At 48.9% G+C, this 25,927-nt stretch overlaps 1 long non-coding RNA gene across 2 annotated transcripts; it reads left to right on the forward strand.

Moving 5' to 3' along the window:
- The first annotated feature begins 21,772 nt into the window (after positions 1-21,772).
- Positions 21,773-25,697, forward strand: LOC139554363 (uncharacterized). 2 transcript variants are annotated; one of them, XR_011670816.1, is made up of 2 exons: positions 21,773-22,521; positions 25,293-25,697. It is a non-coding gene; the product is annotated as an uncharacterized lncRNA (long non-coding RNA). The 2 variants fall into 2 exon arrangements; XR_011670817.1 differs by having other exon boundaries at positions 22,176-22,521; positions 25,348-25,697.
- The last annotated feature ends 230 nt before the right edge of the window (positions 25,698-25,927 follow it).

Here is a 25,927-nt window from a genome sequence, read left to right on the forward strand (position 1 = left end):
AGGGGGGGAAGAGTTAGGACAGGGGGGGAAAGAGTTAGGACAGAGGGGGGGGGGAAAGAGTTAGGACAGAGGGGGGAAAGAGTTAGGACAGAGGGGGGGAAGAGTTAGGACAGAGGGGGGGAAGAGTTAGGACAGAGGTGGGGGAAAGAGTTAGGACAGAGGTGGGGGAAAGAGTTAGGACAGAGGGGGGGGAAAGAGTTATTACAGAGGGGGGAAGAGTTAGGACAGAGGGGGGGGGGAGGAGAGAGTTAGGACAGGGGGGGGAGGAGAGAGTTAGGACAGAGGGGGGGAGAGGAGAGGAGAGAGTTAGGACAGAGGGGGGAGAGAGTTAGGACAGAGGGGTGGGGGGGGGGGAGTTAGGACAGAGGGGGGGGGGAAGAGTTAGGACAGAGGTGGGGGAAAGAGTTAGGACAGAGAGGGGGGGGAAGAGTTAGGACAGAGGGGGGGGGGGAAGAGTTAGAACAGGGGGGGGGGAAAGAGTTAGGACAGAGGGGGGGGGGGAAGAGTTAGGACAGAGGGGGGGAAGAGTTAGGACAGAGGTGGGGGGAAAGAGTTAGGACAGAGGTGGGGGGAAAGAGTTAGGACAGAGGGGGGGAGAGTTAGGACAGAGGGGGGGAAGAGTTAGGACAGAGTGGGGGGGGGAGGAGAGAGTTAGGACAGGGGGGAGGAGAGAGTTAGGACAGAGGGGGGGGAGAGGAGAGGAGAGAGTTAGGACAGAGGGGGGGAGAGAGTTAGGACAGAGGGGTGGGGGGGGGGAGTTAGGACAGCGGGGAAGAAAGGAGGAAGAGAGGAGGATTTTGTAATTTCTACAGATTTTGCATCTCCTAATCCAGCTACGGTGTTATAACTTCTTTGATTGTCTCACACACACACAACATGCACACAGGCACGAACAAACACTCACCCCCCAAACATAACCCTACATCCTGTTGTGGAAGGTGGTTGTTGATGGTAATATGAGGGGGCGGGTGGGGAGTGAGAGAGTGAGGTGATGGTGGTTGTAGGCCAGATGGAGTTTCCTCCATGCAAATGTGATATTAGTGTATTCAGCAGTGTATTCCCAGGTGTGACCTTGCCTTTCTGCTTATATGCACGGCCCTGGTGATGTTGGAGGCAATTTCCTCCCTGAGCCAGAGGAGAGATGTAGAAATGAACAGCAGAGAGAAGTGCGGATCAGGCAGCGACTGCCCCCCAGGCACGATGTGTGTGTGTTTCTGCAGGTGCCTGTGTGTGTCTGCAGGTGACTAGGGGTGTGTGTTTTGTGTGTGAGTGTGTTCTGTATTGGCTTGTGCACGGGCCCCTTAGTGTATTTGTGTGTGTGTGTGTGTGTGTGTGTGCATAACATTATTTCTTTGTCTGAGCTCATTCTATTGTGCATTCTGTTCTTGTCTTCCCAGACTCCCACAGTGTGTCAGCAGAGGTCCTGGAAAAGGTCTGCAAAGGCCTTGGCCCTGTGTGTTTCATTAGCCTCTCTCTCTCTTATCAAGTCCTTTCATCCCCAGAATAACACAGTCACAGGCTGCATCCCAAATGGTACCTTATTCCCTATATAATGCGCTCCTTTTGTCCAGAGCATAGTGCACTATGAAGAGACTAGGATACCGTTTGAGACAGACACACCATGCCCTTTTTTTTTACTGTTTTCTCTTTGGGAAAGCTTCTTGATGACATATGACATTGAATAGCACAGTATGTGTTGTGTGTGTGACTGTCACTCTCTCTCTCTTCTGTCCTTGTCTCACTACCCTATAGAACCTTGTGTCGACATTATTCTTCTCCCTCACTCACTTAGCCGTGTTTCTCTCATCCTCATAGTGGCCAAAAGGCCGTTTTAGCATGGGCAGTGCAATTGAGGGCTTCCACCCTTTTTTTATGTAGTTAACTGGGTGGGACTTCCAACTTCATTGGCTGATCACTGCAATTGACCATGTTGGAGTCATGTCCAACCAGATCATCAGGAGGGATCAGTCAATCGTTAAGAAGAAAATTGACTACTTTAAAATGGAGATTGTCTCAGTGGCACAGATTTAAAGAGAACTCTATCTATCTCTATGGTCTCTCCTCCTCTCATTAGTACTCTGAGCTGAACCAGACTAGCTATAAACTGTGCTAAACAGCAGTAACCCTCAGTAGGGTGAGAGGGTGTGGAGTTGACTCAGTTGGCCCACAGGAGTAACCCTCAGTAGGGTGAGAGGGTGTGGAGTTGACTCAGTTGGCCCACAGGAGTAACCCTCAGTAGGGTGAGAGGGTGTGGAGTTGACTCAGTTGGCCCTCAGGAGTAACCCTCAGTAGGGTGAGAGGGTGTGGAGTTGACTCAGTTGGCCCACAGGAGTAACCCTCAGTAGGGTGAGAAGGTGTGGAGTTGACTCAGTTGTCAGGTTAGAAGCTCTAGGGAGTGTATGTGTTTGTGTGTGGATGTGGAGTTGTCTCAGTTAACAGGAGAGGAGCTTCAGGCAACCATGACACCCTGTGACTGTATGACTGGCAAAGCCCATGATTAACACTCCTTACTCTCAAGGAACACTCAGTAGTCCATTGCTTAGGGAGAAATGTGAGGGGGAAAAATGTATCTTAAAGGAATAGTTCACCCCAGATTCCCTGGAATGTTTCTCTGTATGGAGTTGTATATGGGCCAATGAAAGTCTGAATACAGTGTTGTGTGTAAAAATAAAAAAATAAAACTAACCATGAGGTATACAAAAGATTAGTCAAGCACAGCGGACAATCCCATCCCAAACAAGTTTGGGGTTGTACTGCAGAGAAACAAGTTCCAACCACCACAAACACTTCTCCCTCTAGTACTGCATTCAGTAAATATCAGAGACGATCTCTCACTGCCTCTATTCCTCCTCCTCTCCATTCCTCCCCCCTCTATCAAAAAGACTGTACATCCAGTCTGGGAGGCACACGATGCTATCTGATTCCTGCCGTCGCATCCGTCAACACACACACACACACACAGGAACAGACACACAGCGTGACAGCATCTCTCTGCTCTCCCGGCACTGGAAGAAGTTCAAGATGACGGTCAATCACCCTCGGTCTGGGGCTCCATGCAAGATCTCACCTCGTGGGGCATCAATGATCATGAGGAATGTGAGGGATCAGCCCAGAACTACACGGCAGGACCTGGTCAATGACCTGAAGAGAGCTGGGACCACAGTCTCAAAGAAAACCATTAGTAACACACTACTCCGTCATGGATTCAAATCCTGCAGCGCACGCAAGGTCCCCCTGCTCAAGCCAGCGCATGTCCAGGCCCGTCTGAAGTTTGCCAATGACCATCTGGATGATCCAGAGGAGGAATGGGAGAAGGTCATGTGGTCTGATCAGACAAAAATAGAGCTTGTTGGTCTAAACTCCACTCGCCGTGTTTGGAGGAAGAAGAAGGATGAGTACAACCCCAAGAACACCATCCCAACCGTGAAGCATGGAGGTGGAAACATCATTCTTTGGGGATGCTTTTCTGCAAAGGGGACAGGACGACTGCACCGTATTGAGGGGAGGATGGATGGGGCCATGTATTGCGAGATCTTGGCCAACAACCTCCTTCCCTCAGTAAGAGCATTGAAGATGGGTCGTGGCTGGGTCTTCCAGCATGACAACGACCCGAAACACACAGCCAGGGCAACTAAGGAGTGGCTCCTTAAGGAGCATCTCAAGGTCCTGGAGTGGCCTAGCCAGTCTCCAGACCTGAACCCAATAGAAAATCTTTGGAGGGAGCTGAAAGTCCATATTGCCCAGCGACAGCCCCGAAACCCGAAGGATCTGGAGAAGGTCTGTATGGAGGAGTGGGCCAAAATCCCTGCTGCAGTGTGTGCAAACCTGGTCAAGAACTACAGGAAACATATGATCTCTGTAATTGCAAACAAAGGTTTCTGTACCAAATATTAAGTTCTGCTTTTCTGATGTATCAAATACTTATGTCATGCAATAAAATGCAAATTAATTACTTAAAAATCATACAATGTGATTTTCTGGATTTTTGTTTTAGATTCCGTCTCTCACAGTTGAAGTGTACCTATGATAAAAATTACAGACCTCTAAATGCTTTGTAAGTAGGAAAACCTGCAAAATCGGCAGTGTATCAAATACTTGTTCTCCCCACTGTATATGTGTACAGGTTATAGAGGGTAAGAACATAGCCCGGGAACAGTGAAATGGTATAGAGATACATAAGAGGTTATCACCATGGGGATATAGTGTATTGTAAGAGGAAAGTTTTGGAAGACTCCCCTGACAATGTAGACTTTGGAACTCTTTATTCACCTCCGTATATCTGTCAATCTTAAATATTCACATGCTTTTCTCTATAAATTATATTCTGTTTGTGTGGCCTCATCTCATCGCTTATGTCTTTTTGTTTTTGAACTAGATTCATGTCTAAAGTTCAAAGTTATCAGATTCAATAACACAGGGGATCTCTTTCTAAGCCTCTGAGTCCCAAAGAGAGTGCATTCAGAGTTTTTTTCCTCCCTGGAATAAATAACTGTTGTTTTGTGGGTACTCGTATATTAGACGGGCGACCACAGCTGGTTCATCAGGGGGACAGTGTGTCACCGTAACCCCGCGTGGGACGGTGTTTTCAATGTGCAATGATTTTGCTCAGATCTTAGGATGTTGCAAGAGATTACACTTTGCAGTAAGAGATAGACGAGACAAAAATATCTTTAGACCACTGCCTTCTCCTTCGTTCCCCCTCTCTTCCCCCTATCCCTCTCTTTACCTCCTCTCTTCCCCCTATCCCTCTCTTTACCTCCTCTCTTCCCCCTATCCCTCTCTTTACCTCCTCTCTTCCCCCTATCCCTCTCTTTACCTCCTCTCTTCCCCCTATCCCTCTCTTTACCTCCTCTCTTCCCCCTATCCCTCTCTTTACCTCCTCTCTTCCCCCTATCCCTCTCTTTACCTCCTCTCTTCCCCCTATCCCTCTCTTTACCTCCTCTCTTCCCCCTATCCCTCTCTTTACCTCCTCTCTTACCCCTATCCCTCTCTCTTCACCTCCTCTCTTACCCCTATCCCTCTCTTTACCTCCTCTCTTCCCCCTATCCCTCTCTTTACCTCCTCTCTTCCCCCTATCCCTCTCTTTACCTCCTCTCTTACCCCTATCCCTCTCTTTACCTCCTCTCTTACCCCTATCCCTCTCTTCACCTCCTCTCTTACCCCTATCCCTCTCTTTACCTCCTCTCTTCCCCCTATCCCTCTCTTTACCTCCTCTCTTCCCCCTATCCCTCTCTTACCCCTATCCCTCTCTTTACCTCCTCTCTTACCCCTATCCCTCTCTTTACCTCCTCTCTTACCCCTATCCCTCTCTTTACCTCCTCTCTTACCCCTATCCCTCTCTTTACCTCCTCTCTTACCCCTATCCCTCTCTTTACCTCCTCTCTTCCCCCTATCCCTCTCTTTACCTCCTCTCTTACCCCTATCCCTCTCTTTACCTCCTCTCTTACCCCTATCCCTCTCTTTACCTCCTCTCTTACCCCTATCCCTCTCTTTACCTCCTCTCTTACCCCTATCCCTCTCTTTACCTCCTCTCTTACCCCTATCCCTCTCTTTACCTCCTCTCTTCCCCCTATCCCTCTCTTTACCTCCTCTCTTACCCCTATCCCTCTCTTTACCTCCTCTCTTCCCCCTATCCCTCTCTTTACCTCCTCTCTTACCCCTCCCTTCTGCTCCTCCCACATCTTTCTGTCTCTATCCATTCTAATGAAGGGTTGCCTCATTCTCAATGCACCACTCAATGTGCATGTGTTTTAATGTGAAAATGGCAGAAAAAACTTTTTTCCATCAAAACAGCTGAAAACCACACATTCTGTCTGTGTCTGTGTCTGCACGCACATACGCACGCACGCACAAATTATCCCAGTTTAACATAAACCTCCATCTGGACTGCTGCTAAAATGTTTCAATAATGGCATTTTGTATAATTTCCACTTATGCAAGAGGCTATTATTTCCAGCTTTAAAACGCTTGCAGTAAATGTCAGGTTAACATCGGAGCAGTGCAAGGGGGATTTTAATCCTGTCTGCTATCAGACTATACAGGAACCGGCTAACACCACCTACTTGTACTGTAGGTCCTGACCCTCCATCTCAGAAACACCAAGGAGAGGAACTGGAGGGAGAGAAAGTAGAGGAGTGGAGCAGCGAAGGTGGAGACAGGAATGGGAGGATAGGGAGAGGAAGAGGGAACATGTGGCAAGGCAGAGCAGGAGTGAGAGGATAGGAAGAGGGAACATGTGGCAAGGCAGAGCAGGAGTGAGAGGATAGGGAGAGGAAGAGCAGGAGTGAGAGGATAGGGAGAGGAAGAGGGAACATGTGGCGAGGCAGAGCAGGAGGGAGAGGATAGGGAGAGGAAGAGGGAACATGTGGCGAGACAGAGCAGGAGTGAGAGGATAGGGAGAGGAAGAGGGAACATGTGGCGAGACAGAGCAGGAGTGAGAGGATAAGGAGAGGAAGAGGGAACATGTGGCGAGACAGAGCAGGAGTGAGAGGATAGGGAGAGGAAGAGGGAACGTGTGGCGAGACAGAGCAGGAGTGAGAGGATAGGGAGAGGAAGAGGGAACATGTGGCGAGACAGAGCAGGAGGGAGAGGATAGGGGGAGGAAGAGGGAACATGTGGCGAGGCAGAGCAGGAGTGAGAGGATAGGGAGAGGAAGAGGGATCATGTGGCAAGGCAGAGCAGGAGTGAGAGGAGAGGAAGAGGGAACATGTGGCGAGACAGAGCAGGAGTGAGAGGATAAGGAGAGGAAGAGGGAACATGTGGCGAGACAGAGCAGGAGGGAGAGGATAAGGAGAGGAAGAGGGAACATGTGGCGAGACAGAGCAGGAGGGAGAGGATAAGGAGAGGAAGAGGGAACATGTGGCGAGACAGAGCAGGAGTGAGAGGATAAGGAGAGGAAGAGGGAACATGTGGCGAGACAGAGCAGGAGTGAGAGGAGAGGAAGAGGAAGAGCAGGAGTGAGAGGATAGGGAGAGGAAGAGCAGGAGTGAGAGGATAGGGAGAGGAAGAGCAGGAGTGAGAGGATAGGGAGAGGAAGAGCAGGAGTGAGAGGATAGGGAGAGGAAGAGCAGGAGTGAGAGGATAGGGAGAGGAAGAGCAGGAGTGAGAGGATAGGGAGAGGAAGAGCAGGAGTGAGAGGATAGGAAGAGCAGGAGTGAGAGGATAGGGAGAGGAAGAGCAGGAGTGAGAGGATAGGGAGAGGAAGAGCAGGAGTGAGAGGATAGGGAGAGGAAGAGCAGGAGTGAGAGGATAGGGAGAGGAAGAGCAGGAGTGAGAGGATAGGGAGAGGAAGAGCAGGAGTGAGAGGATAGGGAGAGGAAGAGTAGGAGTGAGAGGATAGGGAGAGGAAGAGGGAACATGTGGCGAGGCAGAGCAGGAGTGAGAGGATAAGGAGAGGAAGAGGGAACATGTGGCGAGACAGAGCAGGAGTGAGAGGATAGGGAGAGGAAGAGCAGGAGTGAGAGGATAGGGAGAGGAAGAGCAGGAGTGAGAGGATAGGGAGAGGAAGAGGGAACATGTGGCGAGACAGAGCAGGAGGGAGAGGATAAGGAGAGGAAGAGGGAACATGTGGCGAGACAGAGCAGGAGGGAGAGGATAAGGAGAGGAAGAGGGAACATGTGGCGAGACAGAGCAGGAGGGAGAGGATAAGGAGAGGAAGAGGGAACATGTGGCGAGACAGAGCAGGAGTGAGAGGATAAGGAGAGGAAGAGGGAACATGTGGCGAGACAGAGCAGGAGTGAGAGGATAAGGAGAGGAAGAGGGAACATGTGGCGAGACAGAGCAGGAGTGAGAGGATAGGGAGAGGAAGAGGGAACATGTGGCGAGGCAGAGCAGGAGTGAGAGGATAGGGAGAGGAAGAGGGAACATGTGGCGAGGCAGAGCAGGAGTGAGAGGATAGGGAGAGGAAGAGGGAACATGTGGCGAGGCAGAGCAGGAGTGAGAGGATAGGGAGAGGAAGAGGGAACATGTGGCGAGACAGAGCAGGAGTGAGAGGATAAGGAGAGGAAGAGGGAACATGTGGCGAGACAGAGCAGGAGTGAGAGGATAGGGAGAGGAAGAGCAGGAGTGAGAGGATAGGAAGAGCAGGAGTGAGAGGATAGGGAGAGGAAGAGCAGGAGTGAGAGGATAGGGAGAGGAAGAGCAGGAATGAGAGGATAGGGAGAGGAAGAGCAGGAGTGAGAGGATAGGGAGAGGAAGAGCAGGAGTGAGAGGATAGGGAGAGGAAGAGCAGGAGTGAGAGGATAGGGAGAGGAAGAGCAGGAGTGAGAGGATAGGGAGAGGAAGAGCAAGAGTGAGAGGATAGGGAGAGGAAGAGCAGGAGTGAGAGGATAGGGAGAGGAAGAGCAGGAGTGAGAGGATAGGGAGAGGAAGAGCAGGAGTGAGAGGATAGGGAGAGGAAGAGCAGGAGTGAGAGGATAGGGAGAGGAAGAGCAGAAGTGAGAGGATAGGGAGAGGAAGAGCAGGAGTGAGAGGATAGGGAGAGGAAGAGCAGGAGTGAGAGGATAGGGAGAGGAAGAGCAGGAGTGAGAGGATAGGGAGAGGAAGAGCAGGAGTGAGAGGAGAGGAAGAGCAGGAGTGAGAGGATAGGGAGAGGAAGAGCAGGAGTGAGAGGAGAGGAAGAGGAAGAGCAGGAGTGAGAGGAGAGGAAGAGCAGGAGTGAGAGGAGAGGAAGAGCAGGAGTGAGAGGAGAGGGAGAGGAAGAGCAGGAGTGAGAGGAGAGGAAGAGCAGGAGTGAGAGGATAGGGAGAGGAAGAGCAGGAGTGAGAGGATAGGGAGAGGAAGAGCAGGAGTGAGAGGATAGGGAGAGGAAGAGCAGGAGTGAGAGGAGAGGAAGAGCAGGAGTGAGAGGATAGGGAGAGGAAGAGCAGGAGTGAGAGGAGAGGAAGAGGAAGAGCAGGAGTGAGAGGAGAGGAAGAGCAGGAGTGAGAGGAGAGGAAGAGCAGGAGTGAGAGGAGAGGGAGAGGAAGAGCAGGAGTGAGAGGAGAGGAAGAGCAGGAGTGAGAGGATAGGGAGAGGAAGAGCAGGAGTGAGAGGATAGGGAGAGGAAGAGCAGGAGTGAGAGGATAGGGAGAGGAAGAGCAGAAGTGAGAGGATAGGGAGAGGAAGAGCAGGAGTGAGAGGATAGGGAGAGGAAGAGCAGGAGTGAGAGGATAGGGAGAGGAAGAGCAGGAGTGAGAGGAGAGGAAGAGCAGGAGTGAGAGGATAGGGAGAGGAAGAGGGAACATGTGGCGAGACAGAGCAGGAGGGAGAGGATAAGGAGAGGAAGAGGGAACATGTGGCGAGACAGAGCAGGAGGGAGAGGATAAGGAGAGGAAGAGGGAACATGTGGCGAGGCAGAGCAGGAGTGAGAGGATAGGGAGAGGAAGAGGGAACATGTGGCGAGACAGCAGGCGTCAGCAGAGGGGAAAACAGGTGCGAATACTTTTTTTTTTTTTTTCAATAACTTGTGACTTTCACAAACACTCATCTGTTTCCCATTTTTATCATATGTGTTTCTCCACAGGACTAACCATCTGTTATTGAATGTTATAGTGTGGTTTCTAGTCAAACTAATCAGATAGTCCAGTATGAAACATCCACTGCGAGACAAAGTCAGAACTGCTGATGCTGTCAACATATGGGCCGGCATAAGGAGGGGAACACATTTAGACAGCTCAGAGAAGCCTTAGCTGCTTTTCTGTCTCTGAAACATCAAGATGTGGTGAAAAACGGAGAGTGGGAATGGGGGATGAAAAAGGGTTGAGACTAGCAGATTGTATTAAACTCTGACCATATCATTCAATCTGGACATATGACACATTTTCTTCTAAAGTGAAGCAACAAGTTGAGAGTATTTTGAGATTGCTGTCGGGGGACTTCAGAAGTGTTGTGACAGATTCACAAATGCAGAAAAACAAACACATCAACAATTTGGGTTTTGGTCAGAACAGTCTTACTGTGAGAGTGAACATATGGGCTCGTTCTAACAGTCCTTTCAACAGTCACACAACACAGGCTGATTCAAAACAGAGAAACGCAGTGGTTCGTTCCATCTGAACATCTTCAATGTGAAGTTCATCTAACTATCTTCACAAAACACAAGCCATTCAACATAGATATAGCTATTCAAATTCAAACCTCACACACTCCTGATTCCTAGTTTGAATTGCGGACACTGCTCTCCTTTTCATCAGTTTGTATTACTTCGCTCTCTCCTTTCTCTCTCTCTCTCTCGCTCGCTCGCTCGCTCGCTCGCTCTCTCTCTCTCTCTCTCTCTCTCTCTCTCTCTCTCTCTCTCTCTCTCTCTCTCGCTCTCTCTCGCTCTCGCTCTCTCTCTCGCTCTCTCGCTCTCTCTGTGGGTTGGAAGTTGTCGCAGTGAGCTGTGCTGTACACTGCTGTCTCTCAACCTTTCATCAGCTTGTGTTTCAGTTAGCTACACTACAGATCACAGTGGGTTTGGGCCAGAGTAGTTGTAGTGAAATCACAAAACTTAGAACTAAACTGTGAACTAAATTAAAGGCTGTTGAATTGTATATTACTTCTAAAAGTAATATGTAAGCAAACGAGTGCCTCCCGAGTGGCGCAGCGGACTAAGGCACTGCATCGCAGTGCTAGAGGCGTCACTACAAATCCGGATTCGATCCCGGGCTGTGTCGCAGCCGGCGCACAATTGTCCCAACGTCGTCCAGGTTAGGGGAGGGTTTGGCTGGCCGGGATGTGATTTAGCGACTCCTGTGGCGGGCCGGGCGCGTGCACGCTGACAAGTTCGCCAGTTGGATGGTGTTTCCTCCGACACATTGGTGCGGCTGGCTTCCGGGTTAATCAAGCAGTGTGTCAAGAAGCAGTGCAGCTTGGCAGGGTCGTATTTCGGAGGACGTATGGCTCTCGACCTTCGCCTCTCCCGAGTCCGCATGAGAGTTGCAGCGATGGGACAAGACTGTAACTACCAATTAGATATCACAAAATCTCTCTCTCTCCCCATGTTTCTGTCTGCATGCTCCCTTCGATGCTCTGCTAAGTTCATGCAAACAATATGAATCTGAATCTGAATACCAGAAATAGAGTTTTAACATTTAACATTTTTCCATAATTTCAAAATAATGTGTGACTAATAGCTTTTTTCTCGCTCTCTCTCTCCCCCTCCCCCTACCCTCCTCTCCTCCCTCTCTTCATGAAGCTCTTAGACTCTTAATGGCCTGCATTAGAGGCCATTTCTCAGCAGTTTATTAGGGAAATGTGGCAAAAACACGGCGAAGAAGAGGTGCGACAAAACTCGTCCGCTTTCACCAAAGGAAGTTAATTAGAACCCTGGGGAGAAAAGGGAGATCGTCGTGTTTTGCACGTTTTTCCCCTTCTGCATTTGTGGATGGAGAGGAGCGCTATGTGGAGCTGGAGAAGACCCACAGGGGACGAGGGGAGAGCGTGTGTTGACAAATTAAAAAGGCTGTTCGTTGTAGCGACTGAATGTTTAACGCCGAGCCTGTTTGCATTTTAATGATTCTGATTGTGGAATGGAGTTGTTGTTTTGGCGAGGGTAAAGGTTTCAATGGGTTGGAAGTTGTCGCAGTGAGCTGTGCTGTACACTGCTGTCTCTCAACCTTTCATCAGATTGTGTCTCAGTTAGCTACACTACAGATCACAGTGGGTTTGGGCCAGAGTAGCTGTAGTGAAATCACAAAACTTAGAACTAAATTAAAAACTGTTGAATTGTATATTACTTCTAAAAGTAATTGGTTTCAAAACCTATGTAAGCAAGCAAGAGTGCCACCCTAGTAGTGCAGCGGACTAGGGCACTGCATTGCAGTGCTAGAGGCGTCACTACAGATCCGGGTTCGATCCTGGGCTGTGTTGCAGCCAGTCGCGAGCGGGAGACCCATGAGGCGGCGCACAATTGGCCCAGCATCGTCCGGATTAAGGGAGGGTTTGGCCGGCCGGGATGTGCTTGTCCCATCGCGTTCTAGCAGGCCGGGCGCGTGCACACTGACACGTTTGCCAGTTGGATGGTTTTTCCTCCGACACATTGGTGCGGCTGGCTTCCACGTTAAGCGAGCAGTGTGTCAAGAAGCAGTGCAGCTTGGCGGGGTCGTGTTTCAGAGCACGCATGGCTCTCGACCTTCTCTCCCGAGTCCGCACAGGAGTTGCAGCGATGGGACAAGACTGTAACTACCAATTAGATTTCACGAAATTGGGGAGAAAAAGGGGTAAAAATAAATAAACAAGCAAATGAGTGCTCTATTAATTCTTAATTACTTCTATGTGGAAAGTCTAATTAGTGGTAGTAATTACATGTAAGAAGGTAAATGGCAATTACTTATCCCCACTATAGATTACCTGGCAATACATAATTTTACTAAATAAACCCTCATAAAATACCAATCTAACCTAAAGTGTTTCCTTTCCTCTCTCAGGAAGTGTAGCTACTTCTGAAAGCAGTAGCTAATGGGGATCTCAATGAAATACTAAATACTCTCTCACCCTCTCCTTGTCTGCTGTCACATCTAAACGAGATTGCTCCCTCCGTCCCTCCTTAGTTCCCAGTCTATCTCTCTCTCTGTGTTTTCATACCCATATCAGGCAGTATTGAGTTTCTGTCTTCTCATCCACAAACTGTCAGCGACGCTGAGTCTAAACTCTAAAGAAATGTCTATCAAAGCCCGGCGAACGGTGGTAACGGACCCAAACAACAATGGCGACGGAAGGGGAGTCACCTTGTGACAAGCCACCAACTGTCACTGAGAAAAATTACCTGTCTGATTCCTTACTCTTTCATTTTCAATAGAACCCTTTGACTTTTCCCTGTAATTCATTAAAGTTAAGAACATGTCCTGTAAGGGGAGGGATAATTCATTACCACACTTAGGCTGTGTGTCCGAACAAGCCCCTAGGTATAGTAGCTAGGAGGACTCTTCAGGAGTCATGTAGGACTTTAGATAGTAGGGGAAGGGAATAGCATTGGAATACGAGCCACCTAGATCCGGTGTTACTGGAGTTTTTACACTATTGTAAAAGGGCAATGGGTGATACTACCTCTGTCTCTCCTTTCACTCACTCAATTGTCTCTCCTCCATCAGCCAACTCTCTTGCCCTGTCGCTCCCTCCATCAGCCAACTCTCTAGCCCTGTCTCTCCCTCCGTCAGCCAACTGTCTGTCTAGCTTTGTGTCTTCCTCAATCAACCAACTGTCTAGCCCTGTCCTTCCCTCCATCAGCCAACTCTCTAGCCCTGTCTCTCCCTCCACCAGCAACTATCTAGCCTTGTTTCTCCATACATCAGCCAACTCTCTAGCCTTGTCCAACCATCAGCCTTGTCTCTCCATCAGCCAACTCTCTAGACCTGTCTCTCCCTCCATCAGCCAACTGTCTAGCTTTGTCTTTCTCCATGAGCCAACTGTCTAGCCCTGTCTCTCCATCAGCCAACTTTCTAACCTTGTCACTCCATCAGCCAACTCTCTAGCCTTGTCACTCCATCAGCCAACTCTCGAGCCTTGTCTCTCCATCAGCCGACTCTTTAGCCTTGTCTCTCCATCAGCCGACTCTTTAGCCTTGTCTCTCCATCAGCCGACTCTCTAGCCTTGTCTCTCCATCAGCAAACTCTATAGCCTTGTCTCTCCCTCAGCCAACTCTCAAGCTTTCTCTCCCCACATAAGCCAACTATCTAGCCTTGTCTCTCCCTACATAAGCCAACTCTCTAGCCCTGTCTCTCCCTACATAAGCCAACTCTCTAGCCCTGTCTCTCCTCCATCAGCCTACTCTCTAGCCCTGTCTCTGTTTTTATCAGCCAACTATCTAGCCTTGTCTCTCCATCAGCCAACTCTCTAGCTCTGTCTCTCCCTCCATCAGCCAACTGCCTAGCTTTGTGTCTTCATCAACCAAATGTCTACCCTGTCCCTCCATCAGCGAACTTTCCAGCCCTGTCTCTCCATCAGCCAACTCTCTAACCTTGTCACTCCATCAGCCAACTCTCTAGCCTTGTCACTCCATCAGCCAACTCTCGAGCCTTGTCTCTCCATCAGCCGACTCTTTAGCCTTGTCTCTCCATCAGCCGACTCTCTAGCCTTGTCTCTCCATCAGCCGACTCTCTAGCCTCGTCTCTCCATCAGCCGACTCTTTAGCCTTGTCTCTCCATCAGCCGACTCTCTAGCCTTGTCTCTCCATCAGCAAACTCTCTAGCCTTGTCTCTCCCTCAGCCAACTCTCAAGCTTTGTCTCTCCCCACATAAGCCAACTATCTAGCCTTGTCTCTCCTCCATCAGCCTACTCTCTAGCCCTGTCTCTGTTTTTATCATCCAACTATCTAGCCTTGTCTCTCCATCAGCCAACTCTCTAGCTCTGTCTCTCCCTCCATCAGCCAACAGCCTAGCTTTGTGTCTTCATCAACCAAATGTCTACCCTGTCCCTCCATCAGCCAACTTTCCAGCCCTGTCTCCCTCCATCAACAAACTGTCTAGCCCTGTCTCTATCTCCATCAGCCGACTCTCTAGCCTCGTCTCTCCATCAGCCGACTCTCTAGCCTCGTCTCTCCATCAGCCGACTCTTTAGCCTCGTCTCTCCATCAGCCGACTCTCTAGCCTCGTCTCTCCATCAGCCGACTCTCTAGCCTCGTCTCTCCATCAGCCGACTCTCTAGCCTCGTCTCTCCATCAGCCGACTCTCTAGCCTCGTCTCTCCATCAGCCGACTCTCTAGCCTCGTCTCTCCATCAGCCGACTCTCTAGCCTCGTCTCTCCATCAGCCGACTCTCTAGCCTCGTCTCTCCATCAGCCGACTCTCTAGCCTCGTCTCTCCATCAGCCGACTCTCTAGCCTCGTCTCTCCATCAGCCGACTCTCTAGCCTCGTCTCTCCATCAGCCGACTCTCTAGCCTCGTCTCTCCATCAGCCGACTCTCTAGCCTCGTCCCTCCATCAACCGACTCTCTAGCCTCGTCTCTCCATCAGCCGACTCTCTAGCCTCGTCCCTCCATCAGCCGACTCTCTAGCCTCGTCCCTCCATCAGCCGACTCTCCTGCCTCGTCTCTCCATCAGCCGACTCTCTAGCCTCGTCTCTCCATCAGCCGACTCTCTAGCCTCGTCTCTCCATCAGCCGACTCTCTAGCCTCGTCTCTCCATCAGCCGACTCTCTAGCCTCGTCTCTCCATCAGCCGACTCTTTAGCCTCGTCTCTCCATCAGCCGACTCTCCTGCCTCGTCGCTCCATCAGGCAACTCTCTAGCCCTGTCTCTCCCTCCATCAGCCAAATGTCTAGCTTTGTGTCTTCCTCCAACAACCAACTGTCTAGCCCTGTGTCTCCCTCCATCAGTCAACTCTCTAGCCTTGTCTTTCCATCAGTCAACTCTCTAGCCCTGTCTCTCCCTCCATCAGTCAACTCTCTAGCCTTGTCTTTCCATCAGTCAACTCTCTAGCCATGTCTCTCCCTCCATCAGCCAAATGTCTAGCTTTGTGTCTTCCTCCATCAGTCAACTCTCTAGCCATGTCTCTCCCTCCATCAGCCAAATGTCTAGCTTTGTGTCTTCCTCCATCAGTCAACTGTCTAGCCCTGTCTCTATCTCCATCAACCGACTCTCTAGCCTTGTCTTTCCATCAGCCAAATGTCTAGCTTTGTGTCTTCCTCCATCAGTCAACTGTCTAGCCCTGTGTCTCCCTCCATCAGTCAACTCTCTAGCCTTGTCTTTCCATCAGTCAACTCTCTAGCCCTGTCTCTCCCTCCATCAGTCAACTCTCTAGCCTTGTCTCTCTCTCCATCAGTCAACTTTCTAGCCCTGGCTCTCCCTCCATCAGTCAACTCTCTAGCCTTGTCTCTCCCTCCATCAGTCAACTCTCTAGCCCCGTCTCTCCCTCCATCAGTCAACTCTCTTGCCTTGTCTCTCCCTCCATCAGTCAACTCTCTAGCCCTGTCTCTCCCTCCATCAGTCAACTCTCTAGCCCTGTCTCTCCCTCCATCAGTCAACTCTCTAGCCTTGTCTCTCCCTCCATCAGTCAACTCTCTAGCCTTGTCTCTCCCTCCATCAGTCAACTCTCTAGCCCTGTCTCTCCCTCCATCAGTCAAATGTCTAGCTTTGTGTCTTCCTCCAACAACCAACTGTCTAGCCCTGTGTCTCCCTCCATCAGTCAACTCTCTAGCCTTGTCTTTCCATCAGTCAACTCTCTAGCCCTGTCTCTCCCTCCATCAGTCAACTCTCTAGCCTTGTCTTTCCATCAGTCAACTCTCTAGCCATGTCTCTCCCTCCATCAGCCAAATGTCTAGCTTTGTGTCTTCCTCCATCAGTCAACTCTCTAGCCATGTCTCTCCCTCCATCAGCCAAATGTCTAGCTTTGTGTCTTCCTCCATCAGTCAACTGTCTAGCCCTGTGTCTCCCTCCATCAGTCAACTCTCTAGCCTTGTCTTTCCATCAGTCAACTCTCTAGCCCTGTCTCTCCCTCCATCAGTCAACTCTCTAGCCTTGTCTCTCTCTCCATCAGTCAACTTTCTAGCCCTGGCTCTCCCTCCATCAGTCAACTCTCTAGCCTTGTCTCTCCCTCCATCAGTCAACTCTCTAGCCCCGTCTCTCCCTCCATCAGTCAACTCTCTTGCCTTGTCTCTCCCTCCATCAGTCAACTCTCTAGCCCTGTCTCTCCCTCCATCAGTCAACTCTCTAGCCCTGTCTCTCCCTCCATCAGTCAACTCTCTAGCCTTGTCTCTCCCTCCATCAGTCAACTCTCTAGCCTTGTCTCTCCCTCCATCAGTCAACTCTCTAGCCCTGTCTCTCCCTCCATCAGTCAACTCTCTAGCCCTGTCTCTCCCTCCATCAGTCAACTCTCTAGCCCTGTCTCTCCCTCCATCAGTCAACTCTCTCGCCTTGTCTCTCCCTCCATCAGTCAACTCTCTAGCCCTGTCTCTCCCTCCATCAGTCAACTCTCTAGCCCTGTCTCTCCCTCCATCAGTCAACTCTCTAGCCTTGTCTCTCCCTCCATCAGTCAACTCTCTAGCCCTGTCTCTCCCTCCATCAGTCAACTCTCTATCCCTGTCTCTCCCTCCATCAGTCAACTCTCTAGCCCTGTCTCTCCCTCCATCAGTCGACTCTCTAGCCCTGTCTCTCCCTCCATCAGCCGACTCTCTAGCCTCGTCTCTCCCTCCATCAGCCGACTCTCTAGCCTCGTCTCTCCCTCCATCAGCCGACTCTCTAGCCTCGTCTCTCCCTCCATCAGCCGACTCTCTAGCCTCGTCTCTCCCTCCATCAGCCGACTCTCTAGCCTCGTCTCTCCCTCCATCAGCCGACTCTCTAGCCTCGTCTCTCCCTCCATCAGCCGACTCTCTAGCCTCGTCTCTCCATCAGCCGACTCTCTAGCCTCGTCTCTCCCTCCATCAGCCGACTCTCTAGCCTCGTCTCTCCCTCCATCAGCCGACTCTCTAGCCTCGTCTCTCCATCAGCCGACTCTCTAGCCTCGTCTCTCCATCAGCCGACTCTCCTGCCTCGTCGCTCCATCAGGCAACTCTCTAGCCCTGTCTCTCCCTCCATCAGCCAAATGTCTAGCTTTGTGTCTTCCTCCATCAACCAACTGTCTAGCCCTGTCTCTAGCTCCATCAGCCGACTCTCTAGCCTTGTCTTTCCTCCATCAGTCAACTCTCTAGCCATGTCTCTCCCTCCATCAGCCAAATGTCTAGCTTTGTGTCTTCCTCCATCAGTCAACTGTCTAGCCCTGTCTCTAGCTCCATCAGCCGACTCTCTAGCCTTGTCTTTCCATCAGCCAAATGTCTAGCTTTGTGTCTTCCTCCATCAGTCAACTGTCTAGCCCTGTGTCTCCCTCCATCAGTCAACTCTCTAGCCTTGTCTTTCCATCAGTCAACTCTCTAGCCCTGTCTCTCCCTCCATCAGTCAACTCTCTAGCCTTGTCTCTCTCTCCATCAGTCAACTCTCTAGCCCTGTCTCTCCCTCCATCAGTCAACTCTCTAGCCTTGTCTCTCCCTCCATCAGTCAACTCTCTAGCCCTGTCTCTCCCTCCATCAGTCAACTCTCTATCCCTGTCTCTCCCTCCATCAGTCAACTCTCTAGCCCTGTCTCTCCCTCCATCAGTCAACTCTCTAGCCTTGTCTCTCCCTCCATCAGTCGACTCTCTAGCCCTGTCTCTCCCTCCATCAGTCAACTCTCTAGCCCTGTCTCTCCCTCCATCAGCCGACTCTCTAGCCTCGTCTCTCCCTCCATCAGCCGACTCTCTAGCCTCGTCTCTCCCTCCATCAGCCGACTCTCTAGCCTCGTCTCTCCCTCCATCAGCCGACTCTCTAGCCTCGTCTCTCCCTCCATCAGCCGACTCTCTAGCCTCGTCTCTCCCTCCATCAGCCGACTCTCTAGCCTCGTCTCTCCCTCCATCAGCCGACTCTCTAGCCTCGTCTCTCCCTCCATCAGCCGACTCTCTAGCCTCGTCTCTCCCTCCATCAGCCGACTCTCTAGCCTCGTCTCTCCCTCCATCAGCCGACTCTCTAGCCTCGTCTCTCCATCAGCCGACTCTCCTGCCTCGTCGCTCCATCAGGCAACTCTCTGGCCCTGTCTCTCCCTCCATCAGCCAAATGTCTAGCTTTGTGTCTTCCTCCATCAACCAACTGTCTAGCCCTGTCTCTAGCTCCATCAGCCGACTCTCTAGCCTTGTCTTTCCATCAGTCAACTCTCTAGCCATGTCTCTCCCTCCATCAGCCAAATGTCTAGCTTTGTGTCTTCCTCCATCAGTCAACTGTCTAGCCCTGTCTCTAGCTCCATCAGCCGACTCTCTAGCCTTGTCTTTCCATCAGCCAAATGTCTAGCTTTGTGTCTTCCTCCATCAGTCAACTGTCTAGCCCTGTGTCTCCCTCCATCAGTCAACTCTCTAGCCTTGTCTTTCCATCAGTCAACTCTCTAGCCCTGTCTCTCCCTCCATCAGTCAACTCTCTAGCCTTGTCTCTCCCTCCATCAGTCAACTCTCTAGCCCTGTCTCTCCCTCCATCAGTCAACTCTCTAGCCCTGTCTCTCCCTCCATCAGTCAACTCTCTAGCCTTGTCTCTCCCTCCATCAGTCAACTCTCTAGCCCTGTCTCTCCCTCCATCAGTCAACTCTCTAGCCCTGTCTCTCCCTCCATCAGTCAACTCTCTAGCATTGTCTCTCCCTCCATCAGTCAACTCTCTAGCCCTGTCTCTCCCTCCATCAGTCAACTCTCTAGCCTTGTCTCTCCCTCCATCAGTCAACTCTCTAGCCTTGTCTCTCCATCCATCAGTCAACTATCTAGCCTTGTCTCTCCCTCCATCAGTCAACTATCTAGCCCTGTCTCTCCCTCCATCAGTCAACTCTCTAGCCCTGTCTCTCCCTCCATCAGTCAACTCTCTAGCCCTGTCTCTCCCTCCATCAGTCAACTCTCTAGCCCTGTCTCTCCCTCCATCAGTCAACTCTCTAGCCTTGTCTCTCCCTCCATCAGTCAACTCTCTATCCCTGTCTCTCCCTCCATCAGTCAACTCTCTAGCCCTGTCTCTCCCTTCATCAGTCAACTCTCTAGCCCTGTCTCTCCCTCCATCAGTCAACTCTCTAGCCCTGTCTCTCCCTCCATCAGTCAACTCTCTAGCCCTGTCTCTCCCTCCATCAGTCAACTCTCTAGCCCTGTCTCTCCCTCCATCAGTCAACTCTCTAGCCCTGTCTCTCCCTCCATCAGTCAACTCTCTAGCCTTGTCTCTCCCTCCATCAGTCAACTCTCTAGCCTTGTCTCTCCCTCCATCTGTCAACTCTCTAGCCCTGTCTCTCCTTCCATCAGTCAACTCTCTAGCCCTGTCTCTCCCTTCATCAGTCAACTCTCTAGCCCTGTCTCTCCCTCCATCAGTCAACTCTCTAGCCTTGTCTCTCCCTCCATCAGTCAACTCTCTAGCCTTGTCTCTCCCTCCATCAGTCAACTCTCTAGCCATGTCTCTCCCTCCATCAGTCAACTCTCTAGCTCTGTCTCTCCCTCCATCAGTCAACTCTCTAGCCTTGTCTCTCCCTCCATCAGTCAACTCTCTATCCCTGTCTCTCCCTCCATCAGTCAACTCTCTAGCCCTGTCTCTCCCTCCATCAGTCAACTCTCTAGCCTTGTCTTTCCATCAGTCAACTCTCTAGCCTTGTCTCTCCCTCCATCAGTCAACTCTCTAGCCCTGTCTCTCCCTCCATCAGTCAACTCTCTAGCCCTGTCTCTCCCTCCATCAGTCAACTCTCTAGCCCTGTCTCTCCCTCCATCAGTCAACTCTCTAGCCCTGTCTCTCCCTCCATCAGTCAACTCTCTAGCCCTGTCTCTCCCTCCATCAGTCAACTCTCTAGCCCTGTCTCTCTCTCCATCCCAGTCCATAAAAAAACAAGTGGAAAAGAGGTGGGTTGTTTCAGCTGTTCTATCTTTGAAAGCATACCGGCACGATCCTCCATATCTCTCTTTCTCGTTCTCCCTCTCTCTCAATTATTCTCCCCCCTCTCTCCCCCCTCTCTCTCAATTATTCTCCCCCCTTTCTCCTCTCCTCCCTCTCTCTCAATTATTCTCCCCCCTTTCTCCTCCCCTCCTTCTCTCTCAATTCAATTCAAGGGGCTTTATTGGCATGGGAAACATATGTTAACATTGCCAAAGCAAGTGAAGTAGATAATAAACAATAACATTTAACAGTAAACATTACTCACACAGAACTTCCAAAATAAAGGCATTTCAAATGTCATATTATGTATATATACAGTGTTGTAACGATGTGCAAATGGTCAAAGAACAAAAGGAAAAATAAATTAACATAAATATGGGTTGTATTTACAATGGTGTTTGTTCTTCACTGGTTGCCCTTTTCTTGCGGCAACAGGTCTCTCTCTCTGTATCCCTCTCTCTAGTTATATTTGTGTAGATGGTGTAGATCAGCCGTCCCTAACCACCGGTACCGGTCTGCGGCACATTCGCTACCGGGCCGCACGGAAAGGATAAATAATAATAGATATATTTTTTTAATCTGTAAAATAAAATAATAATTACATTACATTACATATTATATTACATACAATAATAGGCTATTTGTGCAGTAATTTCATTGAACTTGGTGCAGTCTGTTGGTCCTTTTCTCACCGCTCTAATATCTCTGTCACGCCCACAACAGTTTACAGGTTTTGAACTTGAGTAATGCGCTGCCGCAGGTTCATCACGGTCTGCGTGAGCTGTGTTGCCCGCCAACTTTGTACTAGCTAGCTACGTTAGCGGACATGAATAAAAACAAACAAAAATCACTGGAGAGCTTCTTCGGAAGGGGTAAGGGAGATAAAAGGCCCGATGTCGATAATGCAGATCCCGAGACTGCAAAAAAAAGAAAGTGACATTCAGTGGAAAATGTGATGAGTCCTACCTAAAATATGGCTTTATTGCGATAGGTGACTCGCATGCTCCATGCCCCCTGTGCGTAGTATGTGGAGATAGGCTATCTAACAAAGCAATGAAGCCCTCAAAACAGCTGCAGCACATCGATTCCAAGCACCCTGCACTTAAAGACAAACCTGTTGAATTCTTTGAGCGAAGAAAATGTGAACAAGAAGGACAGACGCAAATCTTGAAAGCCACCGCATCCACAAACATGGCTGCTCTGAGAGCGGCATACTTAGTGGCTAGCCGTTTGGCTAAGGCCAAGAAGCCTTTCACTATTGGCGAGGAGTTGATTCTACCTCCTGCTATTTGCCGTGAACTCTTACAAGAGGCTGCAGTTAATAAGATAGCACAGGTTCCTCTTTAGGCTACCACCGTCACTAGGCGAATTGATGAAATAGCGGAGGACGTCGACGCACAATTGTTAGAGAGGGTTAACGAGTCATCGTGGTATGCAATCCAGGTTGACGAATCTACCGATGTCGACAACAAGGCAATACTGCTTGTTTATGTGTGATATATATTTGAGGAGGATGTGCATGAAGATATGTTATGTGCTCTGTACCTGCAGACTAACACAAAGGCCGCAGAACTATTCAAGTCTTTGGATGATTACATGTCAGGAAAATTGGATAGGTCATTCTGTGTTGACGTATGCACGGATGGGGCTGCTGCCATGACTGGACGGCTGTCTGGTTTCACTACCCGGGTTAAAGAGGTTGCGCCTGAATGTGAGTCTACGCACTGTGTCATTCACAGAGAAATGCTGGCTAGCCAAAAAATGTCACCTGAATTTAACGTCGTACTGAATGATTTTATTAAAGTTATCAATAACATCTAAGCACACGCCCTTAACGTGCATCTGTTTGGGCAGCTTTGTGAGGAAATGGACGCAGAGCACAAACGCCTTCTCTTATACACAGAAGTCAGATGGCTAGGTATGTTAGAGATAACTTCATCTCTGTCGACCTTCTGGATTAAAATAAAGACTGAATATCCTGAGAGAGCCACAAAAACGCTGAAAATGTTGCTTATATTTCCAAAATCCTATCTCTGCGAAGCGGGACTTTCCGCAATGAAGGCAACAAAAACGAAATTCCGGATTCGACTGAACATAAGTAACAGTCACTGTCTCCCATCACCCCTAGATGGGACTGTCTTGTTGCTGGGAAACAAGCTCAGGGCTCCCACTGATTCAGCGACATGGTGAGTTGCAATGTTTTTATTATATGGTCATTAGAGAAAAATATGCACTTTATTTTTATAATATAATCACATTAGACCTACTTAAACTAAAATGTTATGTGGATGGTGGTGTGAATGGTGTGGTGTGGATGGTGTAGTGGATGGTGTGGTTGGGAGGAAAAACAAGTGGAGGGGGACTGGGAGTGACAGAGGGGTAAGGGAAAGGGAGAAGAGGGTAGTAGAGCAGATGGAGAGGACAGGATGAAGGGGATAGAGTGGGGATAGAGGACAAGGGGTAAGGAGTGGAGAGGCGGCAGGTTGGTGGGGGTGTACAGACGGAGGCGAGGAGGAGAAGAGAGCGGTGGAAGGGTGTAGTAGGGGGGAGAGAGAGAGAGAAGTGTGGGGTAGAGTGAGGGATGGTGAAAAAGTGTAATGTGCGTCTGATGAAAGATTCATACCGTAGCATAGCCCAGGTCAGAATCTCTAAGAGAGAGAGAGAGAAGGCGGTGTGTACATTAGCCATCCCTGTCCCCATATTTATGAACCTTGGCTAGGCCATGGTGACGCTGATGACCTTACAGTGTAACTGCTCTCACTTGAATAAAACCATGTGTTGTCTGCTTGGCCCACAAATTAATTGCATGAGGTGTGTGTGTTTTACGAGGCATTTCTGTATATAATCATGTGTGTTTATATGTTACTACATAACTATAACGATATGTCCCAAATGGCACTCTACTACCTATGTAGTGTACTACTTTTGACCAGATCCCCCATGGGCACCAGTAAAAAGTAGTGCACTACAGTAGAGGGAATAGCGTGCCATTTGGGGCATAGTCTTTATGTTTATGCACCAGTGCTGATCTGTGTTGTTGTGTGACCAGTGTATCACCTCTGGCCATAAAGCACTGCCCCTGACAGTACAGATGAATACAGTGACACATCTATTGTTCTTTTGGCTCTTGAAAAGATACAATGACTATGAGGTTAAGGTGCAGACTGTCAGCTTTAATTTGTGGGCATTTTCATCCGTATCGGGTGAACCATTTAAAAAAACTACAGCACTTATTGTACATAGTCCCCCCATTTTAGTGGACCAAAAGTTTTCGGACAAATTCACTTATGTGTAGTAAAAAAGTAAGTATTTGGTCCCATATTCATAGTACACAATGACTACATCAAGCTTGTGATTCCACACGAATATCATACATCCCCGGTTATTGTAATGGTGAGAGGTTAGCATGTCTTGGGTGTATGATATTTATGCCTCTGTAACTTTCTCAATTATCATTATTCACAATTAATTCAGGATTATCCGTAATCATGGTAGCATCCACAGTAATGTATACGTTTTTAGTAACATATTTCGTTCTTATTTACAATAAAAGTGACTGCAAAATTAGACAATACATTATTTACCATTCATTTCTATTGGGCACAAAATAATCTGAAACACAACCAAAGCAAACAGCAAATGCATCCATCAAGTTTGTAGAGTCACAAGCTTGATGTAGTCATTGCGTACTATGAATATGGGACAGAATACTTAACTTTTTACTACTTTAATACACAAGTGAAAATACAATTACTAAACGGTTCACCCAATATGGATGAAAATACCCTACAATTAAAGCTGACAGTCTGCACTTTAACATTGTATCATTTCAAATCCAAAGTGCTGGAGTACAGAGCCAAAACAACAACAAATGTGTTGCTATCCCAATACTGTTGGAGCTCGCTGTGTAATTAGTCCCTCTATGACAGAGAGAGAGAGTCTGTGAGGTCCATATCAAATAAGGTAGCAGGTATTTCCACCCTGCTGCATTTATCAACGCACCTCAGGGATATATAGAGGCTTTTCTCTCTGCCATCTATTGGATTTTTCACATAATATATATATAAAAACATTTAATAAAATATTATTACTGTTTCATTTTCATCCTATTTCCACAAAAGAAAACCGTCAGGAGAGAGTGAGAACATTCTGTGTTGACTGGATGTGATTTCTAATAAGGTATTTCAGCTACAGTGTAAAAGTAGGTAGGTAGGTAGGTAGGTACATTGATCCGTCTGTATAATGAAGATGTGTTGGCGGAGGTGGCCATATTAGATTGTATATGTCTCACTCAAAGGCTTTTCTGCAATGGTGATGATGAGGTACATGACATCCATTGATGGTAAACTCTTTAGGTGTCATCACTTTAAGGTGATGGAATTGGAGGTAAAGGTACTTTTTCCCAGTAATTTTCCTCAAAGTAAGATAAAGTTTGAACGTTTACCTATTTTGGTTAAAAGGAAGTAGACTATTGCTGACAGTATCTAAAAATGTATATCAAGACGTTTGAATATGCTCCATGAAGATTTATTTTCCTTTTTGGAAAATAAAGATTTTCAGTGCCAGAAATGACTACTTCTGTATAATGACAATTTCCAAGAGTTAGAGATTTTTGGGAGAGGAGTTTTCTGATCCACATTGTGTGTGTGTGTGCATGGGTGCATATGTCTCTGTTTGTGTTTGCATGCGTAAGTATGTGGTGTCTGTGTGTGCATATGTGTGCATGAGCGTCTGTGTGTGCGTGTAATTGCAAATTGACGTGTGTGTGTGTGTGTGTGTGTGTGCGCACTATCCATGACCATAATGAAATCTCCATAAACCCAGTATAGAGCTGTCAGTTTCGGTTATGGTGGAGGCTCCTAACAAAGCCTGAAGCCATGTGTATTTTCTACATCACTCTCTGTTTATTCTTTCTTTCTCTCGCTCCCTTTCTTTTTTACCTCATTACTTTGCAAAGGGTGAGAGCGGCACAGTGTATGGGACATTGCTCATATTCCTTCACTGCTTCACAGAGAGAGGGAGAGACGGAAGGAGAGAGAGACGGCGGGAGAGAGAGAGAGACGGAAGGAGAGAGAGACGGCGGGAGAGAGAGACGGCGGGAGAGAGAGACGGCGGGAGAGAGAGAGACTAGAGAGATACTGGGGAGTAAGTGAGGGAGTGGGGTGAGAGCAAGGCAGGACAGGGATTCATTAGAGAAGTGGTATAGTGACCAATCTGCACCACTGATTGAATAACAAGGAGACTCAGAGTTGTACCCAAGCCTAATGAATTCGCAGCATCTGCATGCTCACCATCATAGACATCCTATTTGAAATTACAATGCTTTTCTTTGGATCCAAATAAAGTACTTGAGAAACACTGATGAAGACTACTGCCCAAAATGAGGTTATTTAACAAGACTCATTTTAATCAACGTCCACTGTCCAAGTGTTGTTGAATTTCTTCTTCACTCCAATTTAGTTTGTTCCTCAATTCTTGCACATTGGTTGGAGCGCGAAGTTGGGGCAGTGTTGAGTGTTCTTTCCAAAGTATTCACGTGTGCCTCTGCATGTGTGTTCATTATATACGTATATCCAATCGTGTTAAATTGAG

The sequence above is a fragment of the Salvelinus alpinus genome, chromosome 26, assembly GCF_045679555.1.
Source record: "Salvelinus alpinus chromosome 26, SLU_Salpinus.1, whole genome shotgun sequence".
In the NCBI taxonomy this organism is placed as follows: Eukaryota; Metazoa; Chordata; class Actinopteri; order Salmoniformes; family Salmonidae; genus Salvelinus; species Salvelinus alpinus.